Genomic DNA, 23,094 nt, shown 5'->3' with positions numbered 1-23,094 from the left:
TAGGAAGTGTTGTCATCTTTATTACGGTCTATACAATCATTCATAAGGTATGACTTTCCAATTATTTTTTCCTTTTGTTTCATTGTTAGAAGTTTCTGCCTGAAATTCAAATATTTTATGCATTATAATATAAATGGAATATTATTTTCATTGAACTTCCTAGATCATTAATATGTAAAAGTATAACTTATTATTTATTCTCCCAGTCTGGGAGCTTTGTATGCATTTTCTTAACAGTGTATCTTGATAAAATGAAATTTTTAAAGTTTTGAAATCCAATTTATCATTTATCATAAAAAAATGGTCAGTGTTTTCTGTGTCCTCTCTAAGAAGTCTTTGCCTATTCCAAGATTACAAAAAAATCCAACTATGATTTCTTCTCAGAGCTCATAATTCTAATTTTACATTCAGGTCTATGATCCATAGATCTGTATTTGTTGAGACATGTGGATAGAAGTTCATTATCTTCCCATAATAGTTACCCATTCAGTTTTCCAGCATCATTAGTAAGAAGACTACATTTTCAGCGTAGGATTAATTTGGCACCTCTGTCAAAGAATCAGCTGACAGTTTATGTGTGGCTCTATTTCTGGGCATTGATCTGTTTGTCTATCCTAAAGCCAATACCACAGTGCCTTGATTATTGAACCTTTATATTAAATCTTGAAATTAGGTTTATAATGGGTCCAGCATTTTTCTTTTCCAAATTATTTTGGCTAGTCTTGGTTCTTCCCATTTAGATACTAATTTTAGAATCACTTGTCAATTTATCAGAAAGCCTTCTGGGTTCATGACTCGGTTATAGTGAATTACAGATCAATTGGGGGAAAATAGGTATCTTAGCCATTTGGAATCTTCTAATCTGTGAACATGGTTTACCTTTCCATTTATTTGTGTCTTCCTTAATTTCCCTCAGGAATATCTTATAGGTTCAGGTTGATTTACTTTCCAAGTATTTTTATCTTTATGGCATTGTAAATAAATTTGAATTCCTTTTCCATTTTGTTTTTACTACTACATAAAAATACAACTGAATTCAACATACCTAAATTATATTGTGTAACCTTATTAGGTTCATTTATCAGTTCTTGTAGATCCTTGTAGTTTCTTTAGCAGGTTTTATCTGACCTTGTAGAGTATATATGTTGAGTACTAAATTTCCTTGCTTCCTTTTTATTTTATTTTATTTTATTTTATTTTATTTTATTTTATTTTATTTTATTTTATGAGACTTTATTTATTTATTTGACAGAGAGAGACACAGCGAGAGAGGGAACCCAAGCAGGGGGAGTGGGAGAGGGAGAAGCAGGCTTCCCGCCGAGCAGGGAGCCCGATGTGGGGCTCGATCCCAGGACCCTGGGATCATGACCTGAGCCGAAGGCAGACACTTAACGACCGAGCCACCCAGGCGCCCCTCTTTGCTTCCTTTAAATACTATTGGACTTTGATCTGACAGGAAGTTGTTTCTATAGCAGGTTGATTCTTTCAAGACTTGTTTATAAGCCTTGTTAGGGCAAGTCTAGAGTAGACTTTAGTCCCAGGGCTAGTTGTGCCATAGTATGAGGCAAAACTCTCTGGAGTTTCTCCTGACAGCCCCAGGGCGGACTCTGCAGTCTGGCTGTTCAAAATTTAACCGTCCCCCAGCTCTGGATTAGCTTGGGCAACTTTTTAGCATCTATTTCTCTAATTATGTTTTGCCTAAGCTCGTGGAGTTTTATCCATGCATGCGTGGTTAAGTATTTAGGGACCGACTCTGGCCAGGCTTTGCCTGACTTCAAAGAACTTCATCGTCCACATATGTGACTGGGGATTTGAGGACAAACTGCAAGGAACCCCGTGCACATTTCTGAGGCACTTTATCGCTAGAGCTCTCTCTTCCCTGGCACTCAGCCTCACATATTTCGGCCACCTCATCCCCGCTAAACTCTGCTTGGTCTCCTCGACTTAGAGAAAATGCTATGCTTTGCTTAGATTCTCCTTCCCGGGCTGCAGTCTGGAAAATGTCTCTGAGGAGGTCAGAGAACTGGGTTCTATGGTTCACCTCATTTGTTTCCTTTTTTCCAGGGATCATAGTCCTCCACTGTTTATTGCCCGGTTTCTGAAGACAGTTGCTCAACACATTTTGTCTTGTTATTTCCAATAAGAGGACAGTCTTTCAATGACCTCATCGGAGGTGGAAACAAGTCCCCTGTCTTTTTTCCTATTTATGTCATTCATTTTGCTATCTAAGTTTACAGTTTGGGTTCACTCTAGTTCATCTCCTTGAAGTAAGCTTTGAAGTAAATTAATTACATGGGACTTCAATATATCTGGAAAATCCCTTTTCTCTCTCAATAAATTAATAGCCATATAATGCGAAAATGATCTTACAATTCCCTTGATTGTCTCTTAAACTTTCTAAAATAACAACAAAAAGACTTTGCTTTAACAAAGTAAATAGGTTTTCAAGGAAATTGCAAAAGAGACTGATACATATCCTATGCCAATTGCCCAGGAAGTTCAGAAAAATTCTTCCATATAACACTTTTGCCTTCAAATTCCAAAGAATACATCACCACTATAAATAATATCCTTTTATGCTGCAAATCTGCAAGATAAGATGACTCTCACCCTCTATTCCCACCCCTCCCCCCAACTTTTTTCCTTTTCTTTATGGAGAAAAATCCTTGAGGTGATTTAAGTATAACTTTGTCAGTTAATATTTGTCAAAGTATATAGTCATACTGTGTAAAGTTAAAGAATTTGTTGGCCATATAAGTATCAAACTGTAGGGGCGCCTGGTGGGCTCAGTCAGTAGAGCATGTGACTCTTGATCTCAGGGTTGTGAGTTCAAGCCCCATGTTGAGTGTAGAGGTTACTTAAAAATGAACATTTTTTTTTAAAGTATCAGCTGAGAGTAACTTTGGAAAAAAGAGATAATCAAATTATGACACCGCTATACTTATAATGAAGAACATATAAGCATTTAAAATTATCACTTTGATTTGATACTCAGTCCACAACTGATATCTGTTATTGTTTTATATATATGTACATATGTATGTATGTATACATACACACACACACGTATGTATGTATATGTGTGCGTATGTGCACACATGATACATAATAGAATACTTATTAACTGACGCTGTGCAGAGGAGAGCGGATAGTCCTGGCAACTGTAGATTTAAAGTGATCTTGCTGTTTATTTTTCTAACGTTAATAGAGAATATCAGCATTCATTTTCTCTTTTTGCATAGATAATTGAAAAGAATATATTCTTTTCTTCAAAAAGAGAAAGGCTTTAAGAATTCTAAAGTTCAAGTTTTTCTCAGAGGGCATCTGACCTGACTCACAGTAGAATTATTATGGACTTCATCTTTACTCTGCATGGACAATGCCCTGAGACAGAAACCTTCAGCTCAGATTTTCTTCAAGAGGCAGGGCAGGGATTGCAAATGGAGTCCGAATCCAGGAAGAGCCATTACGACCACATTGCTTGTTAGGCATTTCAGTCCTGATGAGAAGAACAGACTCAGAGAATGAATATCCGACTAAAAGAGGGAGGGTAAATGAGAGGCGGTTGTTAACACTTCTTTCTTTTTGACAACAGTAATAATAAATCTCCTTTCTAGTGTTAAAAGCCTGCAATCTGTTCATTCATTTCACAAATATTTTTTTGAGCATCTGGATTGCAATTACCATGAAGTCCAGCAGGATAACGTGAGACCTCATCACTAGATAGGAATGTGTGTGTACATACATACACCAGTTAGTGTCTGTGTGTGTGTCCACATGTGTTGGTGGCAGGGCAGGAAATTGCCACAGAGGTTCATGAGCAAACTGGAGGGGAAATGAAAGCTTATTCTTATAAGTATATTAACATACATTAACCTGGAAAGTAAATTTAGGTAAAGGAAGTGCAGTACTCCTACATATTATCGATCATGATTACTGTTTTCTTCTCTTTTCTAAAATGGCTTGGGATCGGCATCAACTTTCTGCGTATCAACAAAGAAATTGATTTTGAATTATAAAGTATGTTCCTTATTATAACAGAATTTATTAGACGTAAGGGTTCACTTACTTTTAGTAAGTAGAAAAGCAATTAAAAAAAAAAAACCACTGACACTCCAGGGAGACTTCATAATAAAAAGCCCACACCTCATTATTTTGCCATAACAAAAGTCTTCACTCACTGGAAACGCCAAGCCCTCCAGATCTTCAGCACACTCTGGCATGTTGAAGGATACTCTTATAAATGCAGGAATCTCTAGGAGTACTACCTTTTGGAAAGTAGAAGAGAAAAAGGAATTCCATAATGGGACACAACAAAATCCAACCAAAGGGACATTTTTCTCAAGTCTGCTGTGATATCTGTGCCCTGAACATTTGTGGAGAATCAGCCTATCAGACACTACAAAGTACGTGGAGGTAGATTGACTGTAGGGATATACGAAATCCAGTATCTAGCAACAGAGAAATATAGCAAAAAGCATTGGCGTGTGCTTTCAGGCAAAATAAGTGATTATGTTTTGTACAGACATGTCAGATGTCCAGAGCCTGCCTTAAGGGTTTCAGAACGGTACATTTTTTTCATCCTCTGTTGTAATGTTGGCCCAACAAAATAAAACTCACACACTTAAAGTTTCAGGTTGACTAAGCCCATATGACATTTAACTCATTCAAATAATAACCATCATCAACAACGATGAGGACAATCACCTAGGTCATGATGTTAAAAGACCTTGAAAAAAATTAATAAAATGAAATAAATAAGTTTTCTTCCTCCAAAATAAAAACTATATTCCAGGTGTTAAACTGCTATGGAAATCATAAAAAAAAAATGTTAATAGGCAAAACACACAACCCATCAATAAAAACCTAAAGCCAAATAATCTTGAGCCAAGAATCAATTGCAAGCCATGATAGAGCTATTGAGGTTTTTTAAAAGTCACTTCCTGAAGAAACAGATATTTGGCATAGAGATGGCCGAGCCTAAAACAATCTTAGTAGGTATGCATAGTTTTTGAATAGATGCTACCAATAGAGGTAGCAGTCAGTAATCCCTCTTACTTTCTCTCTCTCTCTTTCCTCTCTCTCTCCTTCTCTTTCTCTCCCTCCCTGTCTCTCTCTCTCTCTCTTCTTCCCTCCCTCTCTCTCTCCCTTTCTCTCCCTCCCTCCCTTTCTTCTCTCCCTCTCTCACCTTCCCTCTCCCCCATCTCTCTCTCTCTCTCTCTCTCTCTCTCTCTCTCACACACACACATGCGTGCACAAGATTGCAAACTAGATTCCCAAATATATTAATCCTTTAAGGTTCTCCTTTCCATTATTCTCTTTCTGCTGAGTTATTTTCCCCACAATTATTTTCTCAAGAGATATTCGTTGAACTAGGCAACCAATGAAATCACATAAATATACACCCACATAGAGAAACACAGACTTTTTTTGGCCCTCGGTTTTTGCCTCCTACCCATACTGGTTCTCTCTCTAAAGCAGTCTTTTATAATGTTATTCAAATAACAGGCCACCAGAAATGGTTGCCTCTCAGAGCGCACCTGTGTCTTTCATCAACTCTAATGGAAATTCTGGGAGCAGCCTACCGCTGCTAGGTTCAAGAGTCAAAGAGGGGACAGGGTTTTATGAATTTTTCAGATTGCTGACCAAGAAATATAGTTCATTTCCTACATTATCGACACCATTTAAAAGTGAAGGTCATAATATTTCTGGAACAGAAATTTGGTAACTTTAAAAATAAACAATAGCTTACTTTTATTTCAACACTTTCTCCGGTGTTTAAAAGGAAATACATTATCGAGGCCTTTTGCCAACAATTTTTTGGTAATAAAATAAATAAAAGCTAGTGTGTTGCATAATTCCTTTGCCAGTAAAGAATGAATAAATATAATCTATAATTTCAATACCCTATTCTTTTTTTATTTTTTAAAGATTTTGTTTATTTATTGGACAGAGAGATACAGCGAGCGAGCGAGGGAACACAAGCAGGGGGAGCGGGAGGGGAAGAAGCAGGCTTCCCGCCGAGCAGGGAGCCCGATGTGGGGCTCGATCCCAGGACCCTGGGATCATGACCTGAGCAGACGCTTAACGACTAGCCGCCCGGGCACCCCTCAATACCCTTTCAACACTAGTTACAGATTTTCCGCACCACTGGTGGCTTATTTCATCCTCACACAGACAAATGCGTACAAGACAAGCCATTGTCCCCACAGCACTTTCTTATTATCTTGCTGAAATGTGGTGAAATGCATTACAGTTTCAGGTGACTTCAGGAATGTGGAGAAATACTTTGCCCATTCCCTGAGAAAAAGCTTCGTTATTTTTCTTCATATGAATTCTGCTCCCAGTGATTGACTCGTGTATTAGCGTTTTGAGACCAAAAACTTTTCACAGACTGTTTTTCTAGGGTACAGCTTTACTTATCACAGTCTGTGTTTTCTTCACTCAGGCCCCATTGCCACTGATTAGAAGGAATAGGTGATTTTGAAAGTTTCTAATCAACAATGGCTACTTGCCTCAATTTGGCTAAGGCATCCTCCTCTGACCGAAGGAAGAATCTTCAAATCACCGATGGCTGGCAGCCCCAAAGGGTGCATAGATGAAGATCCAAGATCAACTTAGGGTATGTTGTGCTGTATATTACTCTACCACATTTCTCCTGGGTCAGCTGTGCGGGGAAGCAGTTGGGTGTACTTACAAATAAAGTTTGAAGGTACCTAGATTTCCATGTACCCATTCAGAGATGCAGAGATGATAACCCTGCCTGTGCCTTTTGAAAAGAGCAGCGGTAGTCATCCTACTTAAGGAGAATCACAAGGGCCTTCCTCCCTTTCAGTCACCTCCTCTCCTGGCCATCTCCCGCCATGGACCCACCCAGACCAAAGCCACTGTATACAGAGACAGCGCCCATCCCTAAGACAAGAAATTGTCTTATGTACTGCCACAGTGACCCTGTTTCATTTCCTAAAGATCAGAGACCAACTCCACTTTGGACTGGTGCAACAAATCCCCAGGACAAAATGGCAAAACCGAAAGCGAAGTTTCGTCCTATGTTTAGTCCCAATTATGAGACACAAATCTTGACATACTCCTGCCTGTGCTTGTGACATTTGACAGGTAAGAGTCTCCTCAAGTCGGGGTTATTTATTTTAAGCTATAAATGTGACATCTTGTGGGTTCTTCAATGTCAATGGATATAGCTATTTAAATACAAATTATTATACTGAAGGTAATATTGTGAAAAAATGAATAAGGCGGGAGCCTGACCTCCCAAGATACAGCTTGAGCCTTTAGACTTAGTAACTCCCAGAAACTTAGAAACCCAAGTTTGAGAAACACTGCATTTAAAATTAAAAGTTGTCCTTTAGAGAACCATTCAGCACAAAGTCGTTCGGGAGGACAAAGGAATACGCCCAGCACTGACATCAGCGAGGGGAAAGGGGTAGGGGGTTGTGTCTGTTCTTGCCTTCCTCCTCTCCTCCACTCCTCCTCTCCCATCCTGCTGCTGTCTCCGAGAAGGGGTGCGGTCCCCGTCACTGTCGTTCCTCTAAAATAGCTGTTGTTCACTCTGTTAAGGCAGGTTTTGTCTTGGGTCTCCTTGGTGGAGTTTTTGCATCCCCCAACGCAGATGCTCTTGCAGCTGACTTCTTTTAAAATCCCCTTTGTGGTTCCCACCACACAAACTCCTGGTGAGGTCCCCTGCCCTCCAGAGAGGGACCCGTCTGTTCACTCAAGCACAGCTCGTTCGTCTGTGCAATATCCTCAGCCCATGAAATCACATACCCTTCCTTCCCAAATGGCATGTTTTTCTGCTGCCCTTCCTCTTTGCGGCGCTGATGGATTAACTCCTGCCAAACTCCGGCCTTTAGAATTCTTAAGGCAAGAGTCATGCAAGAGTCTCTCCACCAGGAGGAGAGAGGAAAAGCCACTCACAGGCTCACATGCACTCACATACGTATGTATTCCTGATGTATGTCAAAGAAAACTTCAAGAAATCTTTATTCCTTTTAGACTGTTGGAAGTTACCGTCCCTGCACTTTATGGATGCAATGAGGATTCTATCACCCACTGTTCTCAGCTGAAATTCTGTGAAAACAGGGAAAGCAACATTCCCTTTCTACTTTACAGGCCTGGAAGTTATCGTAAAGCAAAAATGAGACCGGAATTCTTCATACATAAAGCATTCACTGATACAGAGGAAAAACCATTGGACAAGCAAGAACATCACCATTCACACACTGTCTCCGTGTCTTCCCAGCTGCACTCCTGGGTAAGAGTAGCTTTACCTCAGTAAACTTCCTGTTACTCAGCTAGAAAATGAAAAACACACATATACACATACATCTAGAGTATCTGGGACAGGATATCTAGACTATTTAGAACAATATCTCCCTTATCATCAAATCGAATGCTACAAATTAAAGCATTTTATGAGAAAGACATTGCTAAATCATCACCTCCTTAAATGCAGGGACCACGTCCCATTTCCATTTCCATAGCAAGGGCTCAAATGTTCACCAAATGGATAAGTTTTTGAATGAACTTAAAGTGGAAGACATACTAAGACGGCAAGGATGTGAGTGACACCCAAATACCTCTGCGTCCTAATGCCCAGAACTCGTGACTAGGCTTTGTTGCGTACAGAAAGAGAGTTAAAGTTGCAGATGGAATTAAGATTGCTAACCAGCTGACCTTAAGACAGGAAGAGTGTCCTGGGTTATCCAAGTGGGGCCAATGTAATCTCCAAGCTCTTAAAAGTGGAAGAAACCATGACAGGCTGGGAAATTTTTCAGTGCTTGCCATACCCCAATTTTTCTTTCACCTGCAATGAAATTGATGAAAGTGGTTAATTTTCAGTTTCATTCCTGAAACACAGCCCTACAAGATTCTGTCCCGTGATGGGTATACTCTATCCGTATATGCATGCAACAGCAGAAGGAAACTGAAGCACATGATGTTTTGCCAAATTCTTTGTTGCACAAGTACAAACATGTGCGTGTGTGTGTGTATCCGGCAAATTGCGCATGCCTACCCAGCCACAGCAGTGAGGAGAACTAGCCTGTGGCCCAGAGCTTTCTATCTTTCTTCCCTGCTATACTCAGCATGTCTCTCATCTGCAGACTAGTTCCCATTGTCACAAGCTGGCTGCAGCCTTCTCAGGACCCCATTCAGACACAACAGCACTGAGCAGAAGGAGAGGGACCGTTCATCCGTGTGCCTCTGATAATAAGAGAAGAGCCTTTTCTCCAAGAACCCGAAGGCTTCTCACATCTCACTGGGCAGAAATACAGGGACATGCCCACATCAGATTCAATAACTGACAAGGATACTGGATCGCAATGACTGGCTTAGATCAATTAGAATTTATTGCCGGGGCCTGGATAGTGTGTCTTTCTCAAGTCACATGAGTTGGGGCTACACACTGGATTACAATAAAGGCTCTACAGCAGGAGAAAAGGTAGGAACAGCTTTTAGGTAGGCAAACAAGATTTTTTTTTCTGGTAACACTTCTTGAAACTTCGACATGCTTCCCAACGTGTAAGGAAGAACACCAACTGCAATTGTCCACGGCCGATCTTAGATCATCTCGACTAGCCTATAATGCTATCCCATCCCAGGAAGAGTGTGAAACTTCACTTGAAACGGTGCTAAATTAACTGATTCCATTTAGTCTGCTTTTTATGGGGCTAGAGAAGAAATAAGGTGGGAGCCACAATTCATTTCTTCTGAGAAATTGGGCGATTATAATCACAACCTACTCTGAAAGAACACACACAGTGGCCTGCTATGTACGCTCCCTTTCGTGTATGCCATCAAAGTTTCTGCTGGCCACTTCAGGACAACTCTCAAGACGGCACAAACCTAACAGTAATCACACATTGCTTGTTTTAGATAGAAAAATATATTGTAAAGCAATCTAAGCAATCTTTCATCTAACAAATATTTATTGAGCTCCTATTACATTCTCTTGCCTGGGGCTATATGGTAATAACGATTGGCAAAAACAGACATAATTCATGACCTTGTGGAGCTTGAGTCCAGTAGGGAAGACAGGCAATGTTGGCTAACAATAATAATAGAAGCAAATGTAAAATTATCACTGATAAGTGCCAAGAAATAGATGCAAGGTGGGTCCACAAAGGCACACTCGAGGAGGTAAAGCTGGAGCTTATCTTGTGGGAAGATAGGAGCCAACTTGGTAAGTAGTGGAGGGGCAAGAGAGTAATCCGGATAGAAGGAGCCTCATGTGAGAATATTCTGTGGCAAGAGAGAGCATGGCCAGAGAGGTTAGAGCATAGATGAGTGAGGGAGGTGGTGCAAGAGAAAGTCAGAGTTTAAGGGAGGGGCCAGATCATACAGGCACAGGTGACTTATGTTTAGAAATGGAGTCTTTATCCTAAATAGAAAGGGGAATTTCTGAAGTGTCTTGTCCAAGGGGTGGTATCATCAGATTCATATTCTGCCAGGGTGAAGGTCAGATTGCATACAAGAAGGTCACTTTTAAGGCCAATAATGCAATATACCACGTAAAAAATTGTGTCTAGACTATGGTAGAAACTGATAGAAGAATTCAAAAGATGCTCCAGCGGTAAAGATGTCAGAATCCAGTGGTAGATAGGATGAGAGATAGACTAGCATGTCCAAATGCATGGTGGTACCAGTCAATGCAAAGGGAACGGGGAAATAGGACTTGGGATGGAGGGGCTATCCAAAATACACGAAGGTCTCATACAACTCAATAGCAAAACAAAACAAAACACGGTCTGATCTTAAAATGAGTAGAGGCTCTGAATAGACATTTTTCCAAAGAAGACATACAGGTGGCCAACAGCTACTTGAAAAGATGTTCAACATCACTCATCATCAAGGAAATGCAGATCAAAGCCACAGTGAGATATCACGTCACATCTGTCAGAACCGCTATTAAAAAGAAGACAAGAGATAACAAGTGTTGGTGAGGACATGGAGAAAAGGGCACCCTTGTACACCGTTGGCGGGAATGTACATGGGTGCAGCCACTGTGGAAAACAGTGTGCAGGTTCCTCAAGAAGTTAAAAATGGAACTACCATATGATTCAGCAATTCCACTTCTGGGTATTTATCCAAAGGAAACAAAAGCAGCAACTTGAAAAGATAGATGCATCCCCATGTTCACTGAAGGATTATTTATAATAGCTGAGCTATGGATACAACCTAAGTGTTCATTAATGGATGAATGGATAAAGAAGATGTGATATATAGATATAGATATCCACTATATATATAGAATGTGGGAAGTTATTCAGCTGTAAAAAGGAAGGAAATCTTTCCCATTGCCATGACACGGATGGCCCTTGAGGGCACTGTGCTAAGTGAAATAGCCAGACAGAGAAAAACAAATACTGCATGATCTCACCTATATGTGGAAGCGCAAAACTGGTGACTTCAGTGAAAGGTGTTGAGAATACCTCTGTCGAGCCAGAGGCTACATAGGAGTGGACTGGGCAGTAAGTGGGAGGTGAGGAAGTGGATGCTGTGACTCCAAGTCTTCTCTGAAGGAGTCTGAGGGTGGAGGAGAGAGATACAGAAGGGTAGCTGAAGCAGTGTATGAGAACCAACTCTAGTTATTTTAATGGGAGAGTCTTTAATATATTTAAAAGCTAACAGGAGGATTCAGTGAGAAGTAGAATGAAGTTACAAGACAGAGAAGGGGTTATTAATAGTGTAGTAAAGAACTGGACAAAAAACGGGAAGATGGAATTTGAAATACAAGTGGGGGGACTGGCCATTGAGGAAAGAGAACTCTAAGCTGGGAATGGTAAGAGTAGAGGCCCAGGGTACTGGGAGGAGCAGAGCGTGAGGAACCTGTCTGTGCCAGTGAGGTTCAAAGTAGTGGAAAGTGACGACCACGTGATCTGGAACAAGGGAAGGCTGTGGTCAGAAGGTGAAATGCTGTCATTTCTGCCTCTGGAGGTGAGGTGACGGATGATGGCAAGATGGAAGTTACGACACTGAGAGTGACTATTCACGTGGTGTGCAGAGCACCTGCGTGAGAGAACGCTGGACCGGAGGGGCTGCCATCATTAATTGTACCAACGTTGAGTTGTTGAAACTTCAAATAATGTTAGGATAACATCTTCTCTGATTTACAGGTGCATGTTCTTTAAGAAATATTCCTTTTCCTAACGTCCGTAGTTGTTTCTGGAATAGTCTGTCTTATTTTCTAATTGTATGAAATGGAAATTTAACTTCCAATATACGTGCTAACTTTTCAGATGTTGAGCCTCTTCAGCCCACTAAGAATGGATTATTCTCTATCTCATTTCCTAAAGAGCCATAGGAGGATTAACAGGGTGGAAATTATGCCTAAAAGTCAAGCTTCTTACCTGGTTTTTGGTTCATAACCACTCAATCAGAACCTTTCTTTCCACAGCTTTGCCGTCAAAGTAAATGTTAAATGCTCTGAGAATGCTGTCCAAAATAGTGTAGAAATTGTCAGTGTCAGACTGCGATGAACCACATTCAATTCTCTCAAACTAAAGCCATCTAGTTTTCATAGCAGGGGAGATATTTTATTAGTCTGTTTCCAAGTTTTCCACAAGACAAGCACAGTCATTATGTTAATATAATGGGTTGAACCTTTATCAAATAAACTTAGAGAGCCTAAAATATATGAGTATATAATTAAACTTTGCAGTATTGCTGTTGAGCTCTACAAAAGCTTCTGATACCTCGTACCAAGAAGGTTTACCCAGAAGAACTCTTCCCTTCATATATTCTTCTCCAGATTTGGCAAGAGACAGCTTCCCAGGCACTCACAACAGAACACTTGTTACCTCTGTGAAATGGAAGTTAATGAAAGTAGCTACATCTAGAGCTTTCATTATTGGCACAATTATATGACCACATGAGTATAAGGAAGCATGCCCAATCCCCACTTTGAACACAAAGATTTCAGTCCCAAGATTTCTGTCGAATGTCCCATTTCAGGATTCTGAGCAAGTCCTACATACAGTGGGTCAAGGGAAATCCAGTCACATTTGGTGATGGGGTCGGGGAGGTGCAGAGGGAGGGATGGAAGGAGGGAGAGGGAAAGCGATTGATTTTAGGTCGGGAGACTCTGAGACCAGAAATTCTCAAGTCAACCTGCCCACCGTTATGCTTACCCATGGAAGTAAATGGCTAAAAAGAACAGGAAATACTAGAGGGTAACAACAGGTCAAACCTGTAATTCTCTCCATGAGATTTTCCTCCTAGGCTGAATATCTCCAAACTTAGATCTAGTCCTTATGCATAATTACACACTGTGCATTTTCACTGTATTTAGTAGATTAGTTCTTACTGCATTGGGAACATTGGCCTGGGGCCGTGTTACACTCCTGACGGTTTCCTAGGAAGATATAATGGACATGGGTTACATTTAAAATCTGTCCATAAACATTTTCTTTTGAGTATTGCACCTTCGGTGGTCCCCATAATTCTTACGCAGTGGTCAGCCAGGTGGGCACACAACCCAGACCAACCAATGAGGGTCCTTTGTAGGAATACTGGGAAAGAGACGAATGGCTTCTGAGACTGAGCTATGAAAATCATGAAAGTCTAATGCTGCTGGGACAATCTTCCCGGCACCCTGGACAGATGTGAGGGAGAATGAAGACAACAGAAAAAATAAAAATAGAAAGAGGCAACAGTGGAGCATCTATATGCAGCTGTTTGGAGTCATTCAAACCCTGAACTTTTAAGTCTTAGGCGTTGATAAACTCCCTTTTGCTTAAGCTACTTTGCACTGGGTTTCCATTACTTATAACCCAAAGGGATTGGACTGATGAAGAGGAGGAAAACAGGCGATGAAGGGAGGGTGAGGAGAGGAAGGTCTTAGAACTACAGCTAGACAACAACCTTACAACAGCATTTATGACAGGAAGGTGGCTGGTTCCCCAGCGGTTCCCTTCATTTGTCTTCTGTAGGCCCAGGACAGTTTGCCAAACCAGAATATGTTAACAGAGTTAGGTCAGAGCTGAGAAGTGGGTGGAATTGCCTTCTACTTTTTGCTTCTGCCTTAGGCATGCTTCTCCTTCTCTGATCTCTTCCGTCTCCTTCCTCAAACACACCCTCAGTACACCCCTCACTTCAAAATATCATTTGTAGGAGAGTTCGACGCTCAGCACAGCTGCCATTCTTACCCTCTTTCTCATCCTAGCCTATATTCTCTGCCAACTCATACTCTTGGACCAGACAGGGAACTCCTGGCCAAGACCACTTTACATCTGACTTCTCTTCTCTTTACATCTGACTCAATTTAAGTTTCCCAATGCCTTTTTCACTTGCAAAACCCCCAGAGACACTCCTTTCCCTCCTGTTGAGATTCCAACCATTTAAATCACACCCCTGTAACAAAGGAGGCTTCCATATGCTATAGCATTGGCCTTTACAGCATTTGTTTATTCTAGTACACACACACACACGTAAGCGGATCAAAACATTCGTATGCTAAGGGAAATATAACTTAAAAATGATATGGCCCTTGTATATATTTCAACCTGGAGATTACTCCTTCCTCAGTCTAGTCCACATACACTGGTCCAATGGTGGACCGGATGTCTCAGGTCCACGACAATCAGCACATCACATTCCCCTGCCCTTGGAGCTTGGTTGGTGAGTGGACATATGAGTGATTCCCAGATCTCTAAATAAAGGGCCTGTGTTCCCACTACACTTGAATCTTGAACTCTTCTGGGTCTAGAACTGCCTTAGTCATCTTGCCATAAAGAGAGAGCCTAAAAGTTCCAGGGGACTGTGACAGGAAGCTTGCACATAAACCAGCCCAGTGCGAGGCAGGAGCCGGGGGTCAGATATCAAGCCCTAATGATGTTGTTTGAGCCCAGAATCCAATTGTTCCGAAAGCCAGGCTATCTGGGGACTTTTCAGTTGAATGAGAAAATTTCATCTCTGCCTTAAGTCCTTTGGAACTGTTCTAACACTTGTAAACTAATGTGGAAAACAATTAAAACAGACAGGCTTCATCAATGCCATCTCATCATTCCTGGGCCCTATCCCAAACTCACCAGGGCTTAGAGTCTCACAAGGATGTCACAGCTTCAAGTTGCTTTAAAGGCAACATCACAAAAAAGGTGATCATGGAATGTTTAGCCAAAATCTATTTTGTAGTCATTTTGAGAAATCTGAATATTTTTTATAGGATAATCTAGAAAAACTAGCAGGAAGCAGTTAGATACAATCTGCTTTGATTCTGGGCCTTGGCCATCCAAACTCATAAATGCGTTACAATTCTGGTAACGAAGACAAGACATACATATAGCCAGATCCCAAAGCATGTAAATAGATTTCTAGTATTTATTGCTTTTTAGTTGCTGGCTTATACTCATTTATATGAGTTTGTATGAGAAAATGCTCATAAAATTGCCAGTATGAGGCTTTGAGTTTGAAACTTACTCTGTAATTTAACATTTGTGAGCAAAATTACTGCAATATTCCCCCTTATTCATTAGTCACTCCCTCCACATTGAAGCTTTGTGACAAGCAATGCATATTATCAACCTTATTCCACCTACAAATTCTTAGTTAATGCAGTAACTCTAGTCTTACAGTCTATGAGCCTGTATGTGAGGGAAAGTTATAACCAAACGTCACCCAACAGCTTGTAATCTTGAAAAAAATGTAAAAAAAAAAGAAAAACAGCAGTGTCAAGCTTTTAAAAATGGGAAACTGGTGCCATCTTGTGGTTAAGAAGAAGTAAAACTAAAAATTTTATCACACTTTTTTCAATATATTAAAGAATCATTGCCAAAACCAGGCCCACCTTAAACAATCGTTTCCCTCCGTGTTCTGAAATTCCCAGAGAAAGCCTCTTTATTCCTCCTTTAGAATATTGTTCATGTGGAGAGTTTTCCTTGACAATCAGACTCATTGCCATCTCAGCCAGGAAAATCTAATCTCCTGAAAAAATAGTTTCCATGATTATACTTTGGTGTTTGAATCAGAGACAGATCTTAATTCTGAATACTAAGATAATGCATTCAGGAAAAAAGCTTTAAAATATTTTTTAGGCATTAACATGGTAATCAGCAAATGTCTTTGAGAGATAGTTCCAAGCACTAGAAACAACACGTGACTTGATTTTTTAAGAGTCCATGAAAGTACAGGTTGACTTCCAGAAAACAGAGTGCTATAAAAAGAAGTGTTAAAATCCTTCCCAGGAATGTCTGGACTGACCAAAGAAATATGATGATCATGAGCCAAAATGTCACCCCAAATGTCCACATCTTATACACTAGACTGAAGGAAAATGCCATGAGCTAACTAACATGCATCCTTACTTTGAATATAAAATGGTGCCATGGAAAGCAGAAGCAGGCCTTCTTCTGCATTATAAATGCAATCTGATACATCCATGGACATATCAGTCCATGAAGACTAAAGGGATCTCCCAATGAGCGATAATATTTGGGTGGTGTGCATTTATATTAGCATATAGGACCTCCTAGTGTAAGTTGATATAGTAATTTAAATAGATTGTTTAAATTTAATAATATACCTCAATAAGAAACACATTGGTACTTTATAGGACTACAAAGTAAATATACAGGGGTGCCTGGGTGGCTCAGTCAGTTAAGCATCTGCCTTCAGCTCAGGTCATTATCTCAGGGTCCTTGGATCTAGCTCCATATTGGGCTCCCTGCTCAGCCAGGAGCCTGCTTCTCCCTCTCCCTCTCCCCCTCCCTCCCCCCACCGTTCATGTACTCTCTTTCTCTCAGATAAATAAATAAAATCTTTAAAAAAAAAGAAATTTGTAAATATACAAATTTGTACTACTTGACTGGTGGAATTATTGATAGGAACAATGAGAATAGAAATAGTAGTGGACTTTGAGGATGATTGTGGAGGTGACCACAGCAAGAAGAGAAAGAAAGAATTGAAGAGTGAAAGAGCCAGTGAGGGGAGAGAGAAGGAGAGCAAGAAGATATTACCTAAGCACGGGGTAAAATGGTTGTGTGGTGATCATCTGTGGCTGAGCAAATAAAGAGTAGTAACAGTAAACGCCATTTGTTGAACACTCACCATATGCCTGGTAGAATGTGAAGGTCTGATTGTGCAATATTGTATTTAATCATCTTTCAAAAAGAAAAAAAATAGGTAAACTTCCTAACACTACTAGAATTAGATGACTAGGTGGGATTTTTCACAGAATTTTTCTTTAACTTCAAAATTCCAGAGATGGCTTTTAATAAAAATGACATTCTTCATCAGAGTCTGGCATGGTGTCCATGCATTCACTCAACAAATATACCAGACTTTTTTTTAAAGGAGAGGCTGAAAGATTTCTAAATATTCTAAAGTTGGAATAAAATGGCCATATAAGCACAAATTTTTGAAATCTCTCTCTTTTTTTTTAAAGATTTATTTATTTAATTTAGAGAGAGAGAGTAAGCAGGAGGAAGGGCAGAGGGAGAGGGAAGGAGAGAATCTCAAGCAGACTCCCCACTGAGCTTGGAGCCTGACGTGTGGCTCAGTCCCACAACCCATGAGATCACGATCCATGAGCTCACGACCTGAGCCGAAATCAAGAGTCAGATGCTTAACCAACTGAGCCACCCAGGCACCCTTCTTGAAATCCCTTTTGAAATCACTCTTGCAAGTGAATGACATGAACTTCAAGAGTAAAAACAGTGAGAAACAGGTCTTCCATGATATAACTTCCACGATGAAACAAACAAACAGAAACCGGTCCAATCTTATACCACAATCTGGCACCCAAGTAAGGCCAGGAATGGAAAAGTGACTACCTTTCCAGGGAAGAGTATGTGAAGTAGCAGTAAGTGGGGAAATTCTGGAAGACCCCAGAGTGCCAGCAGGTCAGGGGTAGAAAGAGCCTAGGTGGTTTCCAGCCTCTTTCCCTGCTGGCAGGAAAGGGTCCAAGGCCTACCCTTGGAAGAGCCGCCAAATTTATCTTCCACTTTAGCCCAAGGAGAAAACGCTGAAGGGCCACAGTCCAATCACCGTTTTTACGCTCCTGGCTGTGGAAGTAGCAGTGATTCAACTAAGAGAGGAAAATCCAGGACTGTTTTTTTCACATTTGAATGTGTCTGTAATCCAGCTACTTAAAAAATCTACGGCAAAAGACATTTTCCGTCTCCCAGATGGAAGAGTAAGTGATAATACAATCATCATTTCTTGTACTTTTCCTTCACCTTTGAATAGAAGGTGCTCCATTTTTTAAAATTTTATTCTAAATGTAGGTCTCTGGTTATTCTTTTTAGGTATTGTCTAAAAATTACTCCATGAGGCATTATTAGCATAGAGCTAATATACATTTATCACAGTGAAGAAAATATTTGTTGTAAGAAAATAACTGCCCTTCCATTCTCTTTTGTGGATCTTTCTGAGACGTTCTGGGACCTTTCTTACTGCTAAAAGAATGAGATTTTTGCTCTAGGCTCTGAAGTGGGACAGAATTGTATATTAATTGAATGACCTCAATGGCCATTTATGAATTTAAAGATGAATGTTCACTTCTGTTCTATTTCCTATTCCAAATTTTGCCCAGCTGTATTGTCCAACATGGCCTCTCAGAGTTTCTGCAAGAGATTAAAATAACAACATTAAAATATTAAAATCAAATCAAATATTCCAAATTAAATTAAAATATTCCAAAAATCATGTCAACATATCATGATACTCCAAAATTAAATAAACCCTCCTCCCATTATTAATTTCCCAGCAATATAATTAAAAGATATAAATCTTAAAAATTTAGGGGAACCTGGGTGGCTCAGTCGTTAAGCGTCTGCCTTCGGCTCAGGTCATAATCCTGGGGTCCTGGGATCGAGACGCACATCGGGCTCCCTGCTCCGCAGGAAGCCTGCTTCTCCCTCTCCCACTCCCCCTGCTTGTGTTCCTGTTCTCACTGTGTCTTCCTTTGTCAAATAAATAAATAAAATCTTTTTAAAAAATGTTAAAAATTTAAAATCCAAAATCTTTTAGTTACAGTCCCAAAGGGCTGACGCGTGAAAAAATCCTGCTGTCCCTGGGCATTATGAATCCAAGAAATTAGAGTCCCAAATCTCAGTTTAAAGTCTCAAATCATTCTCCCCAACTTCTCACTCTGCTCAATTTCAGCTGGATGAATTTTCCATGTCTGCATTCTTTAAGCAGCTGAAGCCTGGACTGTCTTTCTCTAGAGTGGCAGCAGTTCAGGACTTCAGAAATTGTGTTTGTTCACTGCTACACAGTTCAGCAGGCTCACTGTGAAGGATCTAAAGCATGCAAAATTACACAGCAATTGTTTGTCACACCTACACATTCAAAAAAATAAGGCAATCCCCAAATCTTAGTATAGTTATCCCAAACATAATTATGTTCCAAATCTCAGCACTTAGTGTTGTCAAAAGCCATAATAGAACCTCAAAAGAATCTGAAAAATATTTCTTTCAACTTTACTAGTCAACCTATGTTGCTTGCCTGGGATCCATGAACATGACCCTAAAAACCAATTAGGATTGCACAAGAATGTTCATAGCATTATGCCTAACAGCCAAAAAAAAAAAAAAAAAAAAAAAATGTAAACAATCCAGGGGTGCCTGGGTGGCTGAGTCAGTTGAGTACCCAACTCTTGCTTTCAGCTAAGGTCCTGGTCTCAGGGTCACTAGATTGAGCTCTGCTAGGCTATGCGCTCAGCGGGGAGTCTGCTTCTCTCCTTCTCCCTCTCCCGCTGACCCTCCCCACCACGCTCTCTCTCTTTCAAATAAGTAAATAAATCTCTTTAAAAAAATGTAAACAATCGGGGCGGCTGGGTGGCTCAGATGGTTAAGCGTCTGCCTTCGGCTCGGGTCATGATCCTGGGGTCCTGGGATCGAGCCCTGCATTGGGCTCCTAGCTCAGGAGGGAACCTCTTTTCTGCCTCTACCCCTGCTCGTGTTCTGTCTCTGTGTATCTCTCTGTCTCAAACGAATAAATAAAATCTGAGGGGAAAAATGTAAATAATCCAATGCCATCAACTGATGAATGGATAAACAAATGTGGTATATCCATGCAATGAAAAATCATTCAGCTGTCAAAACGAATGGGAGTTGCTACATGCTATGATATGGATGAACCTTGAAAATATTATGCTAAAGTGAAAGTCAGTCACAAAGGCTACACACTGTATGATTCCATTTATATGAAATGTCCAGAATAGGCAAATCGGTAGAGATAAAAAGTAGATTCATGGTTGCCAGGGGGTGCGAGAGAGAATTGTGATTGACTGCTAATAGGTGTGGGGTTTCTTTTTGGTGTGATGAAAATATTCTGGACAATATTCTTTTTTTTTTTTAAGATTTTCCTTTATTTTTTGACAGAGAGAGAGACAGCAAGAGAGGGAACACAAGCAGGGGGAGTGGGAGAGGGAGAAGCAGGCTTCCCGCGGAGCAGGGAGCCCGACGCGGGGCTCGATCCCAGGACGCTGGGATCATGACCTGAGCCGAAGGCAGATGACTGAGCCACCCAGGCACCCCTATTCTGGAATTTGTTAGTGGTTTTAGTTAAGGGTAAACAGGTAATAGTAATAGTTAATATACCAAAAATTACTGATATGTACACTTTTAAACCATGAATTTTATTTATATATATAATATTTATTCATTCATTCATTTATTTTTAATCTCAATCATTTCATTTTTTAATTTTAATTCCAGTGTAATTAACATAGTGTTATATTAATTTCAGGTGTATAATATAGTAATCCAACACTTCTATACATTACTCAGTGCTCATCGTAAGTGTGCTCTTAATCCCCTTTGCCTATTTCACCCAACCCCCCACCCAACTCCCCTCTGGTAACCATCTGATTGTTCTCTAGAGTTAAGAGTCTGGCTTTTGTAAACGAGTCTTTTTATATCTCAGTTTTTAAAACCCTTGGGAGAACCTCTCAAAAGACGTTAAACTGGAAACCATGAGATTGACCACTTTTGTGGGACCAGGGTGTAGGAGGGGCTGGGATTCACTCATTTCTTTTCTCAGGGATTGTCATTTGAGATATTCCTGTCTCTCTCTTTTTTTTTTTTCCTTAAAATTTGCAATGGAAGCAGTCCCAGGCATCAGATCCTGAGAAGAAGCTCTTCCCTTTCAGCATTTTCACTCAAGTTTAGACTTCCCCTTGAGTGCCATTTTTCTGCATTGGTGCGGGCTCCGACTTGGCGACGTAGCCTGCACTCTCTCCCATGAACTGGTATTTTTGGTCCTGAGCCACAATGGCGGCTGCCACTCGCTGTGGAATTTCTTAGGGCTGTGAACCCAGCTTCCCAGGGAATGTTCATCCCCAGAACTGTTTCAGCTGGAGAACCACTTTCAGCAAGTTCCTGAAATAAAGGGGCTTTTGATGAAGTGCGCCTCTAGAGGCCTCATGGGACAAAGCCCTGTGTCATTTCTACTCAAAAGAGACCGTGCATCCTAGGATTTGAGATGTTACAGGCTCTGTATATCAAAGTGGGGAATGATTCTTAAAGGTTGTTTATAAACCATGTATATCCATGGCTTAGCCCCTCCATAAGTTCCTCCCTTGGCTCTGAATTCAATTCAAAACAGCATAAAGAGGGGCGCCTGGGTGGCTCAGTCGGTTAAGCGGCTGCCTTCAGCTCAGGTCATGTTCCCAGGGTCCTGGGATCGAGCCCCGCATTGGGCTCCCTGCTCTGCAGGAGCCTGCTTCTCCCCCTCCCACACCTCCTGCTTGTGTTCCCTCTCTCGCTGTGTCTCTCTCTGTCAAATAAATAAATAAAATCTTTAAAAATAAAATAAAATAAAAGCAGCAAATAATTATCCCCAGTCAAGATGCTCTCATCCATTTGAGTGAATCCTTGCCTCAGATGCACTTGTTACTGAGGCCCTGATGGCCCACTGTCTGCAGAGACCCTGGAAAGCTATTAAATACCAGTGTCACTCAAAATGAAACTGTAGTCATGCAAATTCTAAAGCCAGCCCCTACGAGGCACCATGACCACCCACCATTAGCTCAAGACCACCATCTAAAACAACCACTTACTTCCCTGTGGTCAAAGTGGCCATAAATTACAGTGACTCACCAATGTCAAAATCTCATGTTGCCTAGGACTTTAAGTGTTTGCCAGGGGTCATGAGAAGTTAGAAAGAAAGAAGAAATTATTACAATCTCACTGCACAAAATGGATCGCTGCAAACTTCTAAGGACATGAATCCTCATGGCCTGGCTCTGCAAAAGCCACAGTCTGAATATCAGTTTGTTCCTGATACACAAAAAGAAATAGATAGCTTATCTGTAACTTCCTACATAACCCCAAAGCCTTCAAACCTTAACCAAATACAAAGCTCTCTCTCTCTCTATAATGATCTCAATGGCTTTAAAAATCTACATCAAAATCCTACACTCCAAAACAGAATACACAAAAATGGTAATAACAACTGTCTTTAAGTGATTGGATGATGAGTGGTTTTTATTTTTGAATTTTAATCTCCAAAGTTTTTCTATAAAAATTACGATTATTTACACAGTCAGAAAACTGCCTAACTGCCTCTATGTCATGGAAGAACCACACTTCCCGCTCTCACCTCCAGAAGCCAAGGGATCATTATAATTCCGACACTTTCTAGAAAGTGCTGTAGCCTCCTGACATTGGAACGAGTCTGGATCTCCCAGTTGTATCCCCACTAGCCCAGTGGCCTCTATTTGTCCCATGAAGTTCTGGGGTTTAACATAGACTCTCTGAAATTATAAGCAAAACAAAAATAAAGCTAAGTGGCCAAACATTTGGTTTTTGTCTTCATTTACCAGATAGCCAGTAAGCTCACAAAAGCCTTGACTGTCTTCCAGAGAGAGTCGCGGAGAATAGACAACACGCCACAGTTTCACCTTCACTAGCTAAACAAGTCCACGAGATGGGGCTGTGATCATTTTCAATTTAGAACACTAGCTGTACTAGAAGAAATCTGAGCAGGCATTAAACGGATGTTTACTGTCATGGTGAAGTCTATAAAGATACATTTTAAAGTTAAAAGAATGTTTGACCGAACTAAATCAACTCCTAGCATGATGAAAAACATGCCCGTATATGCAAGTACACAGCCCCCATCCCTGGAACCAACACT

Source organism: Eumetopias jubatus, unplaced genomic scaffold (genome assembly GCF_037043125.1).
Source record: "Eumetopias jubatus isolate StellerSeaLion01/CBP00866 unplaced genomic scaffold, mEumJub1_p1.0 scaffold_8, whole genome shotgun sequence".
In the NCBI taxonomy this organism is placed as follows: domain Eukaryota; kingdom Metazoa; phylum Chordata; class Mammalia; order Carnivora; family Otariidae; genus Eumetopias; species Eumetopias jubatus.
Note: the sequence above shows the minus strand (reverse complement) of the source record.